The following is a 22,047-nucleotide window of genomic DNA, read 5'->3' on the forward strand; positions in this document are numbered from 1 at the left end:
TGAATATCAATTAAGGATAGTGATGTAAACGTGACTCGTTCATTCCTCTTTTTTATTCCATTTGTCTTCTTTCTTCATTTCAAACCCTCTAATCCTTCTTCTTAAGCTCAAGCAAAGGTGGAAACTTGTTGGTCAACATTCCTATCATGGATTAGTGAAGGTAAGAGTTAGAATCACCTTCCCTAAAGCTTCAAAGTAAGCTCACAACAATTGAGTTTGGTCATGGTGGCCATAATTGGGTTTAAGAAGGGTTTTGTGGTTAGGGCTCTTAGAAGGCTCTAGTTTCTTCCTAAGCTTTAGAAATTTCATTCCTAACTTCTTTAATCTTCTGTGGTGAGTTAATGACTCACTTATATTGGTTGTTTTAGTTAAAGAAGTGGGGGAAAGTTCAAGGGGTCAAGGCAAAGGAAATGAGACACTTGGGTGAGCTTGGGGTTGTTCTTACAACTCCTTAGTGCAAGATAAAACATTTCTAACCTTACCTTTCCTCTTGTAGATCAATATGTAAAGCCTTGATGCATGTTTCTGTGTATGGAACTTTGTGTGCACTTGGGTGGGGGTTTAAAGCATGAAATTAGGATTTATTATTGTTCTTATGTAAAATTTTGCCCTTTTATGTTTCTTATGGTTTAATAAGCTTTAAACACTACTTGGGGGACTTAAAGACTCTTTAAGAATGATTTTGGGGATTTAAAGCTAGTAAAATAAGGCTTTTCGATCAAGGGGTATCGGTACTAGATGAATAGTACCAATACTTTCCTTCGTGGAAAAGCAAAAATTCAAATGATGGTTAGGATGGTATTGATACTTAGAATAGAGTATCGGTACTGTTCGTGTGGTATCAATACTCAGGATTCCAAAATAAAATCGTGGTACCGATACTCAAGAAAGTATCGATACCAATGGGGTAGTGTCGATACTATCCATATGGGTATCGATACTGAGTTATTTTATGAAACATAAAATGTAAAAATCGGTATCGATACCCAAGAGATTATTAATACTGAGGAGGATGAGTATCGATACTCCCATGCTAGTGTCGATAACCACGTTAAATTTTGGGAAGTTTTGCTGGCAAATTCGAGAAAGGTATGTGAGATTCCTTAAAAAGGGTATACTATTCCATAAGAATACAATTGATAACCATAATTAAATGTGTGATAATATAAGACCTTAATGAGGTAAGATTTCATAAGACTTATGCTTTCTTTTGATTCTCAGAGATGATGAAGATACCCGAGTCAGTTAATGATGTTAGTGTAATTGTGTAAGAATTATCCAGATAAATCTAAATTAGTGTTTTGGCACTCTAATGATAGTTGGATGTTGTGTTGATGTTATGTGACCCGGATACGTCCCGAGTACTCTAGGGGGTAGACTAGCAGGGTAAGTATCGACACGCGATTCGGACTTAACTCGAAGCTTAGGGAGACATTGATGCTATGTGACCCAGGTCTTCCTAAAGTGTCTTAGTAGTAAAAAGGGGTGTGAGTTTCGCGAGGCTAAGTGACCCCGAACTATACCACGATACTTACTTGTATTGTTCTAGTCTTTGCAATTATTCATGACCATACTTATAACATGCTTTTATGTTGAATACATGTGGTAGAGTAGGGTTATTTATGAGGCACTAAGTTTGTGAGCTCAGCGTATGTAATGTGTTTTCCTGCACAAGTCCTTAGGTGCCAGTTTCGAGGTGCACGTCGCTAGATAGGAGATTTTCAGACTTGATCACTATTCGAGTATGTCTTTAATATTTAGTGGGCATGTACTGTCATAGACCCTTATTTTATTTGGGACGTAAACTCTGTATTTTTTATTGATATATTTTGGAGACTTATGTCGAGAGCTCCCCCGTATTTTAAATATTTATATTTTATGTGCGTATGGTATTTGAATGGCATTTATTTACTCATTTGATAAAATACTTTAAAAAATGGTTAGCCACATATATGGTTTGTGTGACATCATAATCCATCGACTTTCGGGTTGGATTGGATTAGGGTGTTACAACTAAACCATACTAAAAGTGTTCATCAAATGCTCATGCTATCAAGTGCAATAAATATAGTGGGTATACATGTATACTCCACTTTTCTATAGGGTAAACATCATGGTGTTGTCGGATGGTTACACATCTCGGGACACACACCCCTCTAATCTCCTAAGGTGAGGTCCAGAATCTCTACATCCGACACAATACCATACTAACCCACCACTCGTGGGTGTTCAAGCCTCACACCCTAGTTAGTCAATTTAAAGTGCCCCGAGCACTACCTAAGGATATTCGAACAATTCTATTTCTCAAAACCATAACATTTACTAAAGTAACTTGGGTTTCCTAATTGTTTTTCCGAGCATCAATCAAGGCTAGTTTTATAACATCCTATATTATTCTTGTTTCTAGCTTTAATTTATTATTATTACGGTTCTCACTTTTAGTTTTATTTGAGAGTACTTTGAGTGCTTTTGGGTCCTTAACATTTCTTCTAACTCTCTTGAACTATTTGTCCAAAAATGTACGCGTTTACCAATATTGAGCCCTTGGTATCAGTACCGACTCACTAGTATCGATACTCGTCCTTGAGTATCGATACTAATGACTAATTTTAAGCTAAGATGGAATGACAGTATCGATATTGATGAACAAATATTGATACTCCCGTGCTAGGATATCGATACTCTCTGAGGTATCGATACCAAATTTTGCTTTGTTGTTTTAAAAATATACCTCAGTATTGGTACTCTCCATGATTATCGATACCAAAATTGACTACTAGAAAATCAGCCTCGATACCCTTCTTATAAGTCTCGAAACTAGGTCTACGGTATCGATACTCATATCGATACTCTTATGCCAAAATTCCCTCATTTTGTTCCTCCCAAGAACAATATCGTATTGTTCTTCCAGTACCAATACCCAAATCCAGAAATGCCTTGTTTCGGCACGAATTTGACTCCTAAAGTTACCCAAGATGCCCTATTGAGGTCCTTAACCATTATTAAAGTCTTATGTGTAACACCCTATCCCGTATACATACTTGAATATGAGTTATAGATGTCACATCAAACATTTAAAGTGTTTCCTAGTTGAAAATCGGTCAGATTTTTATTCTTTTTAAAACTTCCAAATTTAACATTTATAACAAAACTATTTAGTTGAGTAAAATCATAATATATTATTTTGAGATCCAATTCAAGTTCGATTTCAAACAACAACAAGGCAGTTCAATATTGTTTCGTATAAAGAGTGAAACTACCTAAATAAAAATTTATATATATACAAATAAAAAATATAACTTTATCAAACATCAAGATTAAAAACCATATTTATAACTATATATATTACTCACTAGAACATATATATATATATACCCGACTCATTTAAACCTTATAGACATTGTCGTAACCGGTTTTTGTCCGGGCACAAAATTTTACCTGGAGGGAAAAGTAATGTGAATAAATAAATGGTGTTTTAGAATCGCCATCGGCCTTTTGGGTTGGGTAGGTCGAATACCTAAAAATCATATTTTAAAAGAGGTTTTAAGAAAACATCAATTAAAAGATAAATCGATCTGCATTTTAACCAAAAATTTGTTCTTTTTAATAATAAAAAGGGATTTGTGGTCGGTTACGTTTGAGGAAGGATTAACACCCCCACAACGCCCAAAATTGGTACATGTTGATTATAAATTGTCTCTAATAATAGAATTTAAGAATTCGAATATAAATGTATTAAATTAAACATATTGAAATTAAAAAGATAATAATAAAAATAAATTACAATTAAATAGTGACTAAAATAAATAAATTTAAAATAACAGGAATAAAATGTAAAATATTAAAATTTACAACTTTAATTTGAAATATTATGAGATTTAGGTACTAATAGTGTAATTTATCATTAATTAGTTATTCGGGATTAAAAATTAAACTATTAAAATTACAGTGGCTAAATTTGTTATTTTACCTAAAATATATAAAAGCATATTAGTGACTAAATTATAAAGAAAATAAAATTAAGAGACCGAATTAAAATGATTATAAATTGATTTAAGTGACTAAAATGCGAAGTTACAAAACTATGGGTACTACAGAAAGGGTTTGCCCATTAGTGAAATTACGTACATACCCCTCTCTAAAACGATTCGTTTAGGGAGGGGTCTTTAAACCCCTAAATGGCCGGCCCTAAGGGCCATTTTTATCATTTCTTTTTTATCCTTCTCTCTCTAAATGAAAGAAGGAATTTCTCTATGCCTTCTCTCTAAATGCCTCCCATCGGAGAGAGTTTGGTCGGCAGCGTCACCGATCACCACTGCCACCGCCGGTCACCGTTCACGGTGGTCAGAAATTACAAATTTACCCTAAAACACAATTTGTTTTACCCTAAAACCAAAATCGAGGACCGTTTAGCATAAAATTCCTTAAATTGGCCTAGATCTAAACTTGTTACCTTTGATATTTTGGTTTTTCGACGGCGTAGGGAGGTTCGACGAGGTAAGTTCTCTCGATTATTTCTTTTCCTTTGGTTTGCTTTCGTGTGTTCGTGTTTTTGTTATTCGTTTTTTGCTTGCTATTGGGTGTGTGTCGCTGCTGTCGATGGTCATTGTTCTTCTCCCCGCTCATTCTCTTAGTTTTTGTTGTTCCTCTCTTTTTTCTTTGCAGATGGTCGGCTTTTATAAGCCTTTCCGGTGTCTTCTTCAGACTGATCCCATGAGTGAAGTTCGGTGAGTCACCAAACTATGTGGTGACTCACCGTAAAGCTTCGACGTGTGGAGGGGCAGTTGGCCTCTGGAATCTTCAGCGAGGCATCGTGGCAACGGTGGAGCGTCGGCAGCAACTGGTTGGGTCACCTGGTAGTGGAAGCGTCGGTAGTGGCGGCTGTTCATCATCAATCCCAGCGGCGGCGGCAGCTGGAGATAGGGTGGGTTAGAAACCCTAGTAAATACCCTAAATGGGTTTAGGGTTTTTATCTAGTTTGGGTTTGGGCTCCGAGATTTGTAAAACGGGCCTCCGGGTCTTGGGCTTGTAATTATTTATTTATTAATAATAATAATATAATTTTAATAATAATTAATAATTTTAATAATATTAATAATAATATTTAATAATAATAATAATAATAATAATTTTAAAAATAAAATGAAAAAATTAGTGTTTACAGATGCCCTTCTTTGTTCATTCTTGTGTTAAGAAGAATAGAGCAAAGACGAAAAAGAAAATAATTTTTTCATTTGGCTTTTTTTAGTATGATGAAAATATTGAAAACATTCTGCCCAGAGGTCTTATGAATGGCCCTGAGGTCTTATAGATGGCCCTGAGGTGTTATCATCTTACACTGTAGGTCTTACATATGACCCGGAGGATTTAAGATCAAGAAACCTTTGAAAATCAGTTTCTTAAAATCTCATTTGAAAACATCCTGCACTGGAGGTCTTATAGATGGCCCTGAGGTCTTATCATTTTGCATTATAGGTCTTACAGATGACCCGGAGGCTTTAAATATCAAAAAGCTCCCGAAGGCTTTTTGAAAACATCCTGCACTGTAGGTCTTATGGATGGCCCTGAGGTCTTATCATCTTGCACTGTAGGTCTTACAGATGACCTGGAGGCTTTAAATATCAAAAAGCTCCCGAAGGCTTTTTGAAAACATCATGCACTATAGGTCTTAAGGATGGCCATGAGGTCTTATCATCTTGCACTGTAGGTCTTACAGATGACCCAGAGGCTTTAAATATCAAAAAGCTCCCAAAGGCTTTTTGAAAACATCATGCACTGTAGGTCTTACAGATGTGGGAAATAGTTTACTAAGTAAGAAACTTTGGAAATCGTTTTCTTACTATTCAACAATTTCATTTTCAGAAAAGATTAAATGAGAAACTTTGGAAATCATTTTCTCATTTTTCGAAATAACTTGTTGATTGGGTAACATGCCCTATTTCAAAATAATGCTTCATCTGTAGATTGCATCCATCTATTCTTCAGATGTTTGTGTGATTTATGCATTTGAGGTTTTGAATTCTACCTTCAGTTTGTAAGGTATTTTTCATCATGAAACTTCTTTGAATATATGTAAAAACCTCATGTTTGAATGCAATCAAATGTATCAATGTAATGCATTTTCTATTATGCAAATGATGTTCTTATAAATGCAAAAATGTTAAGGAAATCTTCATTTGACTTCAAAGTGGTGAACTCGGTCTTCCTTCACTTGATCATTTCTTTACAAGGTTTTCTGCATATATCAGTGTAGCAACTTATGCTATCAAGCTTGCATTTCTGAAGAACCATCTGATCAACTTGTATCTTTGTGTCTTCTTCATTTGCATTAAAGTCTCATAAGAATTGTTTCATTTATGGAACTCTTGCCGTAATTAGAATTATGACCTTGATGTCCCATTTTTTTCTTTAATAACATCGGTTTTGTTCGTCTGGACTTGTGTAGAAATCCAATAAAGCTTTCATCTTTGAAAAGAGAATATATCATCTTTGAAGAATGTAGATGTAGATATGCCCAACTCAGCAGGGGTTAATTAGGAGAGCGTGTCTGTTCTGATTTGACTCTTGAAACACATCACAAGTAAGATTTATCCTAATTTCTTTCATGTCTCCACATCTAATCAGATCTCGAACAAGGCAACTTGGACCATATCATGTCAAGATCTTTAACAACAACCTATTGTTCAATCTTAGTTGGCTCCACTAGTTTTTGTTGTTAAAATTTCAGCTTCCCTTCTGTGGAAAGAAATCTTCATCATATCTCACTTCTAACCTTGGGGTTGAAGAAGTCAAAATTCATCTTTGGGTCCATAAATGGAAATACCATATGATTGCAATATTGGTTCAGCACCATAATCACTGGGTCATAAAACATTTGGCAACACATTCATCATTTCCTATGGCTTCTGCTCAGATGTTCGTAAAACATTTGACAAAATTTCAGCTTCCCTTTTGTGGAAAGAAATCTTCATTATATCTCACTTATAACCTTGGGGTTGAAGAAGTCAAAATTCATCTTGGGTTCATAAATGGAAATACCATATGATTGCAACATTAGTTCAACACCATAATCACTGGTTCATAAAACATTTGGCAACACATTCATCATTTCCTGTGGTTTTGCACAAATGTTCGTAAAACATTTGACAACACATTCATTCTTTTTGTGTCTTATGTAGAGATATTCGTAATACATTTGACAACACATTCATCCTTTCATGTGGTTTCTGCACAGATGTTCGTAAAATATTTGACAACACATTCGTCTTTCTTGTGTATTTGTACAGATGTTCGTATACATTTGACAACACATTCATCCTTTCCTGTGGCTTCTGCACAGATGTTTGCCAGTGAAGCTCTTTGCATAGTGTTCAAAGGTTTTGTATGATATCACAAGACCACTTGAGAACAAAACTTAGTGGGAATACAAATGGGATGCTGGTGTGTTTCATGACCAAAAAGTTGGTCAAATTCACAAAATATGCTAGTGCCGAATTGAATAAGAGATACCAACTGATCTTGATATCATCTCGGGCAAGGGAAAATGTGATATCGATCATGTTTTATTCCATAATAAGTGTTGTAGGAAGTAGAAACACATCAGCTATAGGAGCCATGTACAGAAGGAGGTCTATGGAATTCTTACTGCTGTAGATGAAACACACATGATAAACCAAATAGATGAAAACTCAGTTCATCCTGACTGAAAATGATAACCCCTGTAACAACAAGAATAAGGGTAATGTTCATAAGCTGAGCCTCTTTATTCAATTTCATCAAGTAAAAAAAAACTGATGTGAAAAACAGCTTTGTAACCCCAATAGTATGATTGAAACTAACTGCCAAAAACCTCAAAGAAATATGTCTAATCATTACTGACACACAAAATACCAAATTCAAAGCCGAGATCTTGAGGAAATGAACCCTGGATCAAATGGACTGCATGAGGACCATCTTTATCCATGCAACCGTGATGTAGCTTAACAAAGAAAATGCTGTCATGTGATACATGGTTAAAAAGATTGGGTATTTGAAACCATAATTGTTGAGTAAATATTTGTTCAACAATAGGACCCTAATACAACTGCCTGATAAACAAAGTAATTATATATAGTCAGCTTGACTGTCACTGCTTCACCATTTTCATTCTTCATTCCTTTCTATCTTATTGGAAATATTTGCTCAAATCAATGATCTTTCTGCAAGATGATATGGGTTTTCAGCATGCCCCAGCATTTGCTAATACAGACGTTCAAAATGCCCCAACATTCTTGATTCTGATTGAAATGGGCTTTCAGCATGCCCCACATGAATCATTTATGTTTGAATTAGACATTCAAAATGCCCCAACATTTTATTTCTAGTTGAAATGGACTTTCAAGATGTTTCACATGGATCTGTCTGAATTGGACCTTCAAAATGCCCCACATGGATCATTTCTGTCTGAAATGGGCTTTTGAGATGCCCCAATATTTGCTTCTTGCTAATATGAGCTTTAAAAAATGCCTAAATATTCATACTGACGTGGGCCTTCAAAATGCCCACATGGATCATTTCTGTCTAAAATGGGCTTTCGAGATGCCCCAACATTTTAAACTGTAAGTCTTACTCTCAATGTTTGTTTGATTTGAATCTCATGTTCCCCACGAGGTCCAATTTTGGTAATGCCCCACTGAGGGTACTCGTGGCTCTACTCGTGCCCTAAATATATTTATCTTGAATATTTTCATTCTGGTATCACTAAACAACAGTTATCAAGTAACTTGAGGAATTCTCTTCATGTTGTCACAAACTTAAGAAGTAATCAATCATTCGGACGAAAATGTCTGATATATGTGCCTCTTCTGAATGAGGTGACCATTTTTTAGATTGGAGGGATCTAGTCAGACAGAGTGGTATAAATCGCTTGGTAATCATTCCAGGTCGACACAATGGCTTATCATCTTTCGGTTTTAAGAGACATGTTCCCCAGGGGTATCAATGTTATGTCTCTTTTCTCTGGGATCGATGGTGCAGAGGTTACCCTCTACCGGCTCGACATACCTTTGAAAACAGATGTTCAAGAACTGAATAATGATCGGTTAGAGCAATTGATGAGTAGATTTGGCGGATTTGACATTGTTGTCGGTGACATCCCGTATAACAACCTTACTGGAAAAAATAAACATCATCGGGATGAACTAGAAGATTTTTATTGGTGCCTTTTCTTGCAATAGCTACTACAACAACTTTTTTTCTGTTTCTCCAAGATACGCACTGCCTATCCATATCCGACTCTTCCCGAATTAGGAAAATGTTTGATTGATGATAAAACTGGTTATCTCTACTTTTGGTATCTTGTAACCAATATTTCCCAATATGAAAGGTCTATAAGTGTAGAATCTATTCCAATATCTTATTCTGTCCCCATAAGTTTTCAAATTCAAGTTCAACAATCTTTTGAAGGACATAATGGATATAATCCTGACAAGGGAAATGATCAGCATGTAAGTAGTAGCAATGATGTATCAAGACTTGAGCCAATATCACGGTATAACCAGAGTGCAGGTGGTGGATTTGTTCATTCCATAATACACCTAATAGAACTTATGGCTCTGTGATTGGAGGATCTTCTAGGGGACATGGATTGATGGTTGGGGAAAGTAATTTGTCTGGTGATGCTTATCTCCCTCAGCATGAGATAAGTGATAATCTTTCTTGATGAATTGCTAATAATGTCATAGGAGAGCGTCACAAGTTCAATTCTCTAGACTTTTTGGCTTCTTGGACTACTTGCTTTCAAGAAAGTGAAATGCTTCATCATTCTGGCATCGTTTATTCTTTCTTCAATAAAGGTAAAATAGGCAACAACTTGCTTCAAGGACCTTCCTTATTTGAGACTGTCATGTTTGAAAATATTTTTCATCATTTCTTTATCAAAGAATAATAGAATTTTGTAAAGTATTGCTCCTTACAGGTTCACAATAAAATCAAACCATAAAACATGAGTTTAATGAATATCAAATAAATCAACTACACTTTTACATAAAAAAAATCATAGTCCTATGGCAAGTGTTAAAATTATTGACTGATTTAAGGTGTAGGTTGATTCTGGTAAAGTGAGGTTTTTCAGGTTGGTCCAGCATATATGTCTTTTTGAGCTTCCACTAACTTGAAGAAATGGTTATTTTGCTAATCTCTTAGAGATACTTCTTGATTCCAAAATCTCATGAACGTCTTTAGGATGTGTGGTGCTTCGTCAAAAGCTTAAGATTGTCTCTTATGTCGTTGTTGCACCATTCAATATTCGAGTTGCCTTTTCAGGTTTTCAACTCGAATCCTCCTTTGGTTTCAAGATGTTATTCAAAATTTACATCTTGAACCCCTTTTTATCATTTTTCATATCATGCATTAAAGATTTTAAAAATCAATTTTTGCAAATAAAAATCAATCCTGAGAGGCAGAATGAAATATGAAGATAGTGTCTTTCACATAGAAATCCATGTATGATTAGAATGGACTTTTCAGGTACGTAACGTAGGACAGGGCTTATGGTTATGAAAGAAAGGGATAAAAAGGCTCAAACAAGTGTTTAAGGGTAATTGAACCAAGGATCGATTCATTCTGATTGCTTTAATATTGCCTTGCTTAACTTGGATCTACTTTTTATTTGTCATTTTTCTTTTGGATCCCTCTAGACTTCAATTTTTTGAGTTCATTTCCATTTTCTCATATCTTCATCATTTTTGCTCTTCTTGTTGAATATGAATCTTTGAACTGATTGCTCTTGATCAACCTTGTAGCTTGAGGCTCAATGAGTCACCCATCTTGATTCAATTTTTTTCTCTTTTTTTCTTTGATGAATAAGTATAGGACTTAAATTGCTTTGAGAACCTCATTTTCCTCTTGTATTTCAGAAATTCTTTCATCTAGTCTGGATTTGATCTTCAAGCACTTTGTATTTAACCTACCTTGTAGTTCAAAACTCTATTTATTTCATGAAGATTTACCTTCGTGATAAAACTAGATTGACAATCTTTATTCCTGTTAGCAGATATCCTTCACCTTGCCCCCCAATGTGGAGGTGATCCTTGGTTAGGGATGAATCAGAAGAAAAATAATTCAGACTCAAATGGGGACAACAAGGGATATATTTATTTTTGAAAAGATAAATGAAACAAGCCGTTCATCATCTCATATACAAAAGTTTTTGTAAAAATATGTATCCCCAGTGGGATGAATATTCAATATTAACTTTATTTACATGAAAACAAAGTAATTAATGCATGATATATTTATCAAAATCAATCCCCCTTTTTTCTTCTTTGAGTATGTCCCAATCACTCAAAATTATCTTTGATAAGTTGATCCATGATTCCTCATCTCGTCTCTTCTTGCAGGAAGATTCACGGATAATTGAAAGTTTGGTTTTTTTGAGGTCTTTTGGTTTATGATGGTTTTGTATTTGGAAGGAAAATGTGTGACTTTTGAAGTCGTGTATATGGTGGAATGTTATAAACCAATCAACTCTGGCCAAGAAAGTAAACATTTGGATTTGGTGTATCAAAAATAGGTAGAGACATTACTTCCGAGTCTTAGATATTTATGGCAGGATTTAGTTTTTATAAGGATCAAGTAATTGGCGTTGGATGGGTTATGGAAGGTATAATTTTACCACTTGCCAAAGATCTATAATTCTTGAAAAAGGATATTTAATCTACTTGATACTCAAAAATTTCAAGATTAAAATTTAATTCCTTGCTCATAACCATAAAAACAACAAAAATTTATTTATCACAACAAGACAGAGAAATGAACAAAAACATGTTCAAACAAGATGCTGAAAATAGAAAAGTACTACAGTGGTAGATAACAACTTCCACTTGTTTATTTATCTTGTTTTATCATTCCTCGAATGTTGGGTATGTACTTGGCCCAGGATTTTTATCCTTATTTCCCCCATTTCTCGATCATTTCTTGTGTCAAGACTTATTTCTCAACGAGCGCCTCTATTTCTTTTAACAGTGGCCAACAATTCCCTGTTGAATGCCCCTTTACCCCCAAGTGAAAATTACAGAAGCTATTTTGATCATATCAATGGGCATAAGGTTTTGGTGACACTTTCACCAATATTGGTGTAATGTATTAACCTTTAACCAAATGAGGGTACAGGTCTGAAATGGAAGTTTGGAATACTTCCAAAGTTTTTCTTGATCGTGTGATTTTCTTTGGTCGATCCGAACAACTACTTGCTCTTTTTCTTTTGCAATTGCAGGGACTTTGGATGCGATATTCATTCACATCATCATCTTTCGCTCTTTGATCTGTCAGGCTCTTGGATGTGACTTTTGAGTTTCCTTTGCTGATCACATTTTCAATTAATTCTCCATTTTTCATAAGATTCCTGAATTCCTTCGTAGGATTTGCCAACATTAACTCAAAGAAAAGAGCGGGAAGGGAATCACGAAACATATGTGATATCTCTTCTTCTAATATGAGATGTTGAACTTGTGCTGCCACTCCTCTCCATCTTAAGGCATACTTCTGAAACCCTTCATTGGCTTCCATTTTTACTCCTTGAAGATCCATACGTGTTGGAGCTAAACCTTTAACATACCGATATTGTCCCAAAAATGCATCAGCTAGATCAACCCATCTCTTGATTTGTTATTGATTTAAATGATTGTACCATACTACTGCTGGCCCAACGAGGCTATCATGGAAGGAGTGAATTAACAAATCATCATAATTTAAATATCCTTCATTTTTCTACAAAACATTCTTAGATGGATTAGGGGACAACTGGTGCCATCATATTTCTCAAAATCGGGCATTTTGAATTCATGGGGAATAACCAAATCTGGAATCAGGCTAAGTTCTCTTACTTCTAATTCTTTGTGGTGGGCATAACATCTTTCATATTTTTGATTACTTCATCCACCTTCTTGAATCTCTCCTCATATTGTGAATAATTAATGAGGCTATTCTTTAAGTTCGAGTGAGATGCCCCAGGGTATATTATCATTCTTGGTGCATTAACTTGATATCATTGTTGCTCTTTAGCAGTTATCTCTTCATATCTCGTATTATGATGTAACCCTGTCAATTGATCTGGCCACTGATCTTGTAATCCCTCATAAGATTGCTCAATTGTTTTCATGATGATGATAAATAATATGAATGAATGATCTCGGTTTTACTGTTACAAAACCTTTTATGAATTATTTACATGTTTTTATAATTAATGAATATAATAATACTTAAATAAATAAAAATGTAATGTAAATTTGAAAATGCATAAATGCAAAAATAAGAATGCAAACTGTGCAATGCAAGATGCAAAATTCAAAATATATGTATGAAAAAGGTGTTACTCAAGAGTGATCATCTTAAAACAGCCTTCATTGAACACAAAAGTTTCGGTACATCAAACAAAACTTTATATATAGGGATAGCTTTCACTCCTAACTTCAACAAAAATTTACATATAGGGGATAACTTTCACTCCTAAATTTTACAAAGACAAGTTAGTTTTTATTCATGCTTAAAAGTTGAGTTATCAATTTGCTTCAATTCCTTGTAAAGTCAGCTAAGTCTATCACTTAAGAGCCATATTGCTTGACTGGACAGTAACTTCTTTCATAACATTGTCTTTTTCCTTATCTTATGTGTCAACTCTCGGAGTTGTAGACAATGTTGCTCATTTTCCCTTGTATGGTTTCCATTTATGTTCTTAATTTCTTGTTTTGATCCTTCAAATAACATGCTTGAGCTTCATAAAAACCTCCTTTCTTCTGAATGCTTCTATTGATACTCTTACCATAAACTGCTTTTGGTACCAATCGAACAGGATCTTTGTGGAATACTTTTGGTATCAATCTAATATGATCTTTGTGGAATACTTTTGGTATCAATATTACAGGATCTCTATGTGCATAGCTCCCTTATTTCCTCAGAGTTCCCTCAGGATGTCATTCATTGGCTGCATCATATTTTGCTTGATCATAAAACTTTTTGTTCATTTATGAAAACTTTTCAATTTGATGAACACTCTTTCGAATCAACACATTCTGGTTATAACATGATCATACAATGCAATGCAAAAGAAATCAATATAAATAAATTAGAGCAAAATAAAATGTATCTAAAAATATAAAATAAAAATAGGAAAAAATAAAATGGTTAGTACCAATTAATGGAAAGGAAAGATCCTATCTATCATGGTATAAAAATCCTAACCTCATGCTTTCTAGTTCCATACTTTGTTTGGAAAAATTAACCTAACTGCATGATTTCTAGTTCGCATGCATTTATTCAGAAAAAAGAAGGGAAAAATCAAATAAATTAAAAGCTAGAGCTTATTTCTCCTTTGTGTTCACCTATAGACAGAGTTTCAGCATTGTCTTAGATCGGGTGAATTTCTAGGGTTTATTATATGCAAGGTTTCAGGTCTATGAGTAAAGGTACTCGAATTGTCCATGTTGATGCCCCCTTGGGCTGTCAAACCCTTAACCCTAGTCCATTACAGACTTAAGCGGATCAAGTTCAATTCGAGGGGACACATTTCTCTATGCCTGACACGGAGAATAAATTCTCACGAAGATATAGAGTATATGAACCCCAAAAGTTACTTGCTAGGTCTGACACGGAGAATAAATTCTCACAAAGACGTCGCTTTCACTCCCACTTAAAAGGGAAAGAGCTCAAGTATAGAGCTTATGTTTATACAATGCAAGTGTTGTGTGTGAGGAGAAATTTTCACAAAAATTAATATCTAAAAAGAAATTAAATATTAATATACAAGAGTATAAAATAAATTGAAATAAATAAAAAGAATCATAAATTAAATAAAATTGGATTCTCAATTTCTAATTATAGAGACAATATATAATCGACTTAGGTTGACCAGGGTCCCCAGCAGAGTCGCCAAGTTATCGTAACCGGTTTTCGCCCGGGCACAAAATTTTACTTGGCGGGAAAAATAATGTGAATAAATAATTGGTGTTTTAGAGTCGACATCGGCCTTTTGGGCTGGGTATGTCGAATACCTAAAAATCATCTTTTAAAATAGTTTTTAAGAAAACATCAGTTAAAAGATAAATTGGTCTGCATTTTAACCAAAAATTCGTTCTTTTTAATAATAAAAAGGGATCCGTGGTCGGTTACGTTTGGAGAATGATTAGCACCCCCACAACGCCCAAAATTGGTACTTGTTGATTATAAATTGTCTTTAATAATAGAATTTAAGAATTCGAATATAAATTTAATTTATGATCCTTTCATATTCAATCGGATAATTATAAGGAAGAAAAATATTTAAAATAATTTTTATGAATTATAAATAAAGTATTTATTCATTTAAAAATATTAGAAAATGACATCTAGTTGCTTTAAGACAGTCCCTTTCTTTAATATTAATAAATAAATAAATATTAATAAGAATATAATATTTTTTCCTAAAAATAATAAAAACAAAGTAAATATATATATATATATATATATATATTTATAAGAAGGATATTTATTTATTTTTAAAATACCAGAATAGGACGTCTAGTTATTTTAAGAGCACCATTTCTTAATATTTAAAAATAAATAAATATTATTATTTAATTAATTTGTGAAATTAATTAAATAATACTTATTAATCTTTCATGTATATACATATATTAATATGACTAAAATTAAATAAATATAAAATGAAGAAAAATATAATAATTTGAATAAAACTAAAATAACTATATATATATTTGTTTTTATAAATACAATATTTATTTATTTAAAAATATCATAATATGAATTCTAGTTAATTTAAGACAGCCCTATCTTAATATTTAAAAATAAATAAACATTATTATTTAATTAAATATATTTTTATATGCTAAAATAAATAATATTTAAAGTATTAAAATAAACATATTGAAATTAAAAAGATAATAATAAAAATAAATTACAATTAAATAGTAACTAAAATAAATAAATTTAAAACAACATGAATAAAATGTAAAATATTAAAATTTATAACTTTAATTCGAAATATTATGAGATTTAGGTACTAATAGTGTAATTTTGCCTTAATTAGTTATTTGGGATTAAAAAATAAACTATTAAAATTAAAGTGGCTAAATTTGTTATTTTACCTAAAATATATAAAATCATATTAGTGACTAAATTATAAAGAAAATAAAATTAAGAGGCCGAATTAAAAAATGATTATAAATTGATTTAAATGACTAAAATGTAAAGTTACAAAACTCTGGGTACTACGGAAAGGGTTTGCCCAAATTATGCACATACCCCTCCCCAAAACGACGTCGTTTAGGGAGAGGTCTTTAAGCCCCCAAATGGCTGGCCCTAAGGGCCATTTTTCTCATTTCTTCTTTTATCCTTCTCTATCTAAATGAGAGAAGGAATTTCTCTCTGTCTTCTCTCTAAATACCTCCCACCAGATTGAGTTCAGCCGGTAGCCCAAAACACCCTTCGTTTTCCTTAAAACCAAAATCGAGGACCGTTTAGCCTAAAAATCCTTAAATCGACCTAGATCTAAACTTGTTACCTTCAGGTATTTTGGTTTTTTGGCGGCGTAGGGAGGTTCCAACGAGGGTAAGTTCTCTCGATCTCTTTCTTTTCCTTTGGTTTGATGTTGTGTGTTCGTGTTTTTGCTGTTCGTTTATTGCTTTATGTTGGGTGTGTGTCGATGGTTCTTGTTCTTCTCCCCACTACTTCTCTTAGTTGTTGTTGTTCATCTATTTTTTTCTTTGCAGATGGTCGGCTTTTATAAGCCTCGTCGGTGTCTTCTACGGACCGGTCCCATGAGTGAAGTTTGGTGAGTCACCAAACTATGTGGTGACTCACCATAAAGCTTCGATGTGTGGAGGGGCAGCTGGCCTTTGGAATCTTCGGCGAGGCGTCATGGCAACGGTGGAGCGTCGGCAGCAGATGGTTGGGTCACCTGGCAGTGGAAGCGTCGGTAGTGGCGGCTGTTCATCTTCCATCCCAGCGGCGGCGACGACTAGAGATAGGGTGGGTTAGAAACCCTAGCATAAACCTTAAATGGGTTTAGGGTTTCTATCTAGTTTGGGTTTGGGCTCCGGGATTTATAAAACGGGCCTTCGGGTCTTGGGCTTGTAATTATTTATTTAATAATAATAATAATAATAATAATATAATATTAATAATAATTAATAATTTTAATAATAATAATAATATTTAATAATAATAATAATTTTAAAAATAAAATGAAAAATTTAGTGTTTACAGACATATCAGAGCCATTATAATTCAAATTTAAAAACATAACAATGTTAATAATTTAAAGACACTTCTTATTCATATACATACCACCTAGAAAATTTAAATTTCAATAGCATGCCATTAATGATACCTATTAATATTCATTGATGATTGATGCCAAGCCCAGCTTCCTACTTCTTTCGCTTTCTTTTACCTACGTGTGTAATCCGTCACACGCTAAGTATACACTTAGTGAGATATTAATAATAATAATAAAATAGAATATCAATGGACATATAATCTAATGTAAAACTTAATATAATAATTTCATATAAAATATGAAAACATATAAAATAAACTTATTGAAGTTTTTTTCTTTTTTGTAAAACACAATTCTACTTAAAGCAAATTATTTTAAATCAGAATACTTATTGAAATATTTGCTTTCATTCAAATCATATAACTTGTACTTTTCACTTTCACATAAGTATAACCCAAATGTATGTTGAATGAGAATGCAAGGTACGTGAGTCTCGTCGAGTGTGAGCAATATTCACTCAAAAGTGCCTCGTAGATAAATTGCTCTTGAAAGTGCCTCATATAAACATATAGGTACTGTAGAACATAACATCACTATATCAATAATGAGGACATATTTTTAACATCCTCAATAGTGACTAAATTGTAAAACTTCATAATTTGGTGACTAAAGTAGAATAATTGAATAGTTCAAGGACTTATATGGGAAATATTGTGTAGGGTTGAATTGCAAAGAAGAAGGAGGTGAAGGACAAAATGGTCATTGGAAAGGAATCATTAAATTTTTATTTTGGTTATATTAAGCCCACGTGGAAATGAATGAAGCAAAAATCTAAGCTTTCAGAGTGTTATTCTCCTCCTTCTTCATACGTGAGAGGTCAAGGCAAAGGTATGATTTCTTAGTAATTGATTATTAGTTGAAATTTAAGTTGGGTTTTGATCATTAGATGATACTTAAGCTTAAGGAAAGCTTAAGTTGTCTTAAAACAATAAGATGAAGAGAATAGAAATGATTAAAGATGAGGGGTGTTTAAATGAAATCTTTGTAGAGGAACAATAATTAGATTTCAAGACTAAATTTAACTTGTCATTAGTGAATTAAGAAGTAGGAAGTGTTAGAATTGGATTAGAACTTGTTGAAAATGGAGTTTAATTCTTGAATTCCATATGGAGGATAGGATTTTAAGGTTTAAGATACGATAAATGAGTATTAATGGGTTTAAACATGTGCATGTAAGTTAAGAACATGATATGGGATGAAACATGAAGTGTTTAAGTGGATTTAGAGTGATTTTCGAGCTCAAAAAGGAAATCTGGGTAAGGGGATATCGGTATTGCTTCAACAGGTACTGATACCTCAAGAGTAAAAATAATGAATGCATTCAAAGGGTATCGATACCTGGGAGGGTGGTATCGATACCATAGGTACCGATATTATAAGAGATGTATCGATACTAGGAAAATATCGAATGCAATTTCGGTACTGATACCCAGGTAGGTATCGATACCCTCAGCTAGGGTAGTACCGATACCCTATAGTGGGTACCGATACTTAAAGGGAAATTGAGATTAAACTTTTCTTTTAGTTTAAGAAATGTAGGATTAGAGTGTTCCGATTGAAATACTAATATGTATCAATGTATGATTATGTAGATATTGAATGTAACCCTGTTCCAGAACAATCGAAGGATTAGAAACGGTCGAGAGAGAGATAAGTGCTAGAATTGATTTGAATTAAGCAAGACTAAGGTGAGTGCATACCCTAGATAGAGTTGTATTGTAACACCCTAACCCGTACCCGACCCGGATACGAGTCTGAGGTGTCACATTGACTTCTCAAAACATTTACTTTTACAAAATACCCAAGATTCAGTTTGATATTTCTAATAAAACCATTTACTTTCTATAATATAAAATATATGGTTTTACAAAACTGATCAGAGTGTATCTAATACAAATCTTTTAACTACATGCCAACTAGATTCTATATAACAAAATACATGTTATTCATTTAAGTTCTGATCTGACCTTCAGTAAGGAGAAACTAACCTGTATTGCTCCTCTTAGCTTCTCTTCTTGCTTTTCTGAACCTACGTGTGAAACACTCACACGCTAAGTTATAGACTTAGTGAGACATATAAATACATATGTAAATTATCAAATGCATGTACATATCATGTAATACAACATCATACTTGTATACATACTTTTTCATGTAACAACATACACACATGCATGTCATCATTTATATTTTCTCACACTCTTATATAATTATCCTTTCTATCTCTTATCGCTTGTTCATATGATCTCTTATTTTCATATTCTATATCTTATAACATGTTCTTACATCATCATATGAGTCATTGATATTCATTCATATATATATACATATATATATATATAAACATATATTCATGTACATCACATAACAAATTCCATAACCCATAACACACATTCTTTTCTGTAACACATACACACATTCACATATATCCTCATATAAAACATGTAACACATTTCTCATTACAACTCACATTTTATTGTTATCCTTTTTGGTTAGCCCATGCACACTACTGAGAACTTAAGGTATGTGAGTACATAGAGGTTGTGCACTATGTTGTCACCACAGCTCGTATAATTCCCACTAGGGGTGTAGAATTTGTCCCGAAGGACCACGTAGATGTCCCGAAGGGCCACTATGTCCCGAAAGACCACGTAGACCCTCGACTCTTGGCATGCCAACTATACCTATAGCTCTCACAACACATGACATGGGCATTATCTTTTACCTCATTACACATTCACATATTCATATCACATAGTTCTTTCACATAGCTCTCTATCACATTTCATATGATCACATAGTCGCGTAGTTTACTTTCACGTAGCATTTTTCCATGAAATTCACATTATTCATCCTTTTCACACATGGTCACATCATATAGTTCTTTATCCCATTTCATATAGTTCACATATACCTTTTTCTCATATGCATATAACATATTATTTCTTATCTTTTAACTTATATTACATATGCATGAAATCTTATGACTTATTATCAATATCTCATATATCACTATCATACAACACATATCTCATAACATGTAATGTAACAAGGCATATTCACCTAGATCACAAACATAAAGATGCAATTACATCTAAACATATGCATAGACTCGAATTTCTCTGATCATCATATCACTACATGCTTACATCTGGGTACTCATATTACCTAATATCAGAATTAGACTTCTCGCAAAATATAATTCCTTAACATAACTACACTTCATATCATGTACTCACCTGATCACCAATAACACTACCAAGCTCTTTCTCTTTCTTGCGTATCATACTCTGACGACCTATCCGAACTTTGCTTTCGATCGTGTCTACATAATCATATATTAATACTTATCAGTATCCAATTGATATACTATAATCTATCATTTCTTAGACTTAAATAAAGATTTATTCAATTTCCTATTGAATTGCATCGGTACATTCCACAGTGTATCGATGCATCCCCATCGATGCACTAATTACATTTGATGTTATTTATTTGAGAGTGCATCGATACACATTGAAGATGCATCGATGCACACTACCCAGAAATTACATCTTGAGCACGAAATTCACTCTCTTTTTAGCTCAAATCTTTATCTTTCGCATCCTTTAATATTCCTAACTTTCATACACATACTTGCACTCATTTTACTCAATAATCACTTCTTTAACCTCTATATCCTCTCCTCCTTATGAAATTCAAGAATCATACCCAAATTTTAACATATTACAAATTCAATTATAACACTTCATACATGTTAATTAGATTGATGACAAGACAAATTCACTCTTAAATCTCATTAAAGAACCCTCTTTCAAGATTTCACTTATTCCTCTCTTTTCTTTAATTCCCTCTATTCTCTTCATCTTATTGTTTCAAAACAATTTAAGCTCTCCTTAAGCTTAATTATCACTTAATAATCAAAACTCAACCTTAAATTTAACCAGAAACTCAAAAATCAGAAAACTCACCTTTAGCTCTTGGTTTTCATGCGTGAAGGAAGAAGAAAGATGAAAAGAACTCTAGAAATCACTTTTTTTCCTCTTCTCTTCCACGTGTTTAATATATAACCATCTTTAATTATTTTCCTTGCAAATGACCCTTTTTCCTTTCAATTCATCTAATAATTACTAACATCTTTCAAGTAATATTTCCAAATAATCATTGAACTATTTCATTCTTCTACTTTAGTCACCAAATTCTGAAACTTTACGATTTAGTCAATAACCCATAGTTTAGGATGTTACATGTATGGAGATAAGACTTGTGATAAGTCTATCTCTTTTAGTTGAATTCATGATTTCATATTCATGTACATACGTATATATATATTGATTAAAGTGATTATATGCATAATTTATCCATGCTTTAATATGATACTATATGTGATGAAAGATATCATCAAAGGATAATTCTACGTTGTGCATGAAAAGATAAAGGTTCATATATTTATGGATGTGATGTATTTATATGAGAAAGATGAAGTGATTTGAAAATGTGACAGAAACTCGTAATTAAGCCCATGTTATACGATATGAGAGCTATAGGTATAATTGGCATGCCAAGAGTCGAGGGATTATCAGTGGTCCTCCGGGACATAGTTGTAACATCCTAAAATACGGGTTAGTGACTAAATCATAAAACTTTAGAGTTTAGTGATTTAAGTATGATATTTGTATAGTCCAATGATTTGTTCGGAAATGTTTCCTGAAAGTTATTAGTAATTATCAAAGAAT

This window comes from Hibiscus syriacus, unplaced genomic scaffold, assembly GCF_006381635.1.
Source record: "Hibiscus syriacus cultivar Baekdansim isolate YM2019G1 unplaced genomic scaffold, ASM638163v2 tig00111311_pilon, whole genome shotgun sequence".
Classification (NCBI taxonomy): Eukaryota; Viridiplantae; Streptophyta; class Magnoliopsida; order Malvales; family Malvaceae; genus Hibiscus; species Hibiscus syriacus.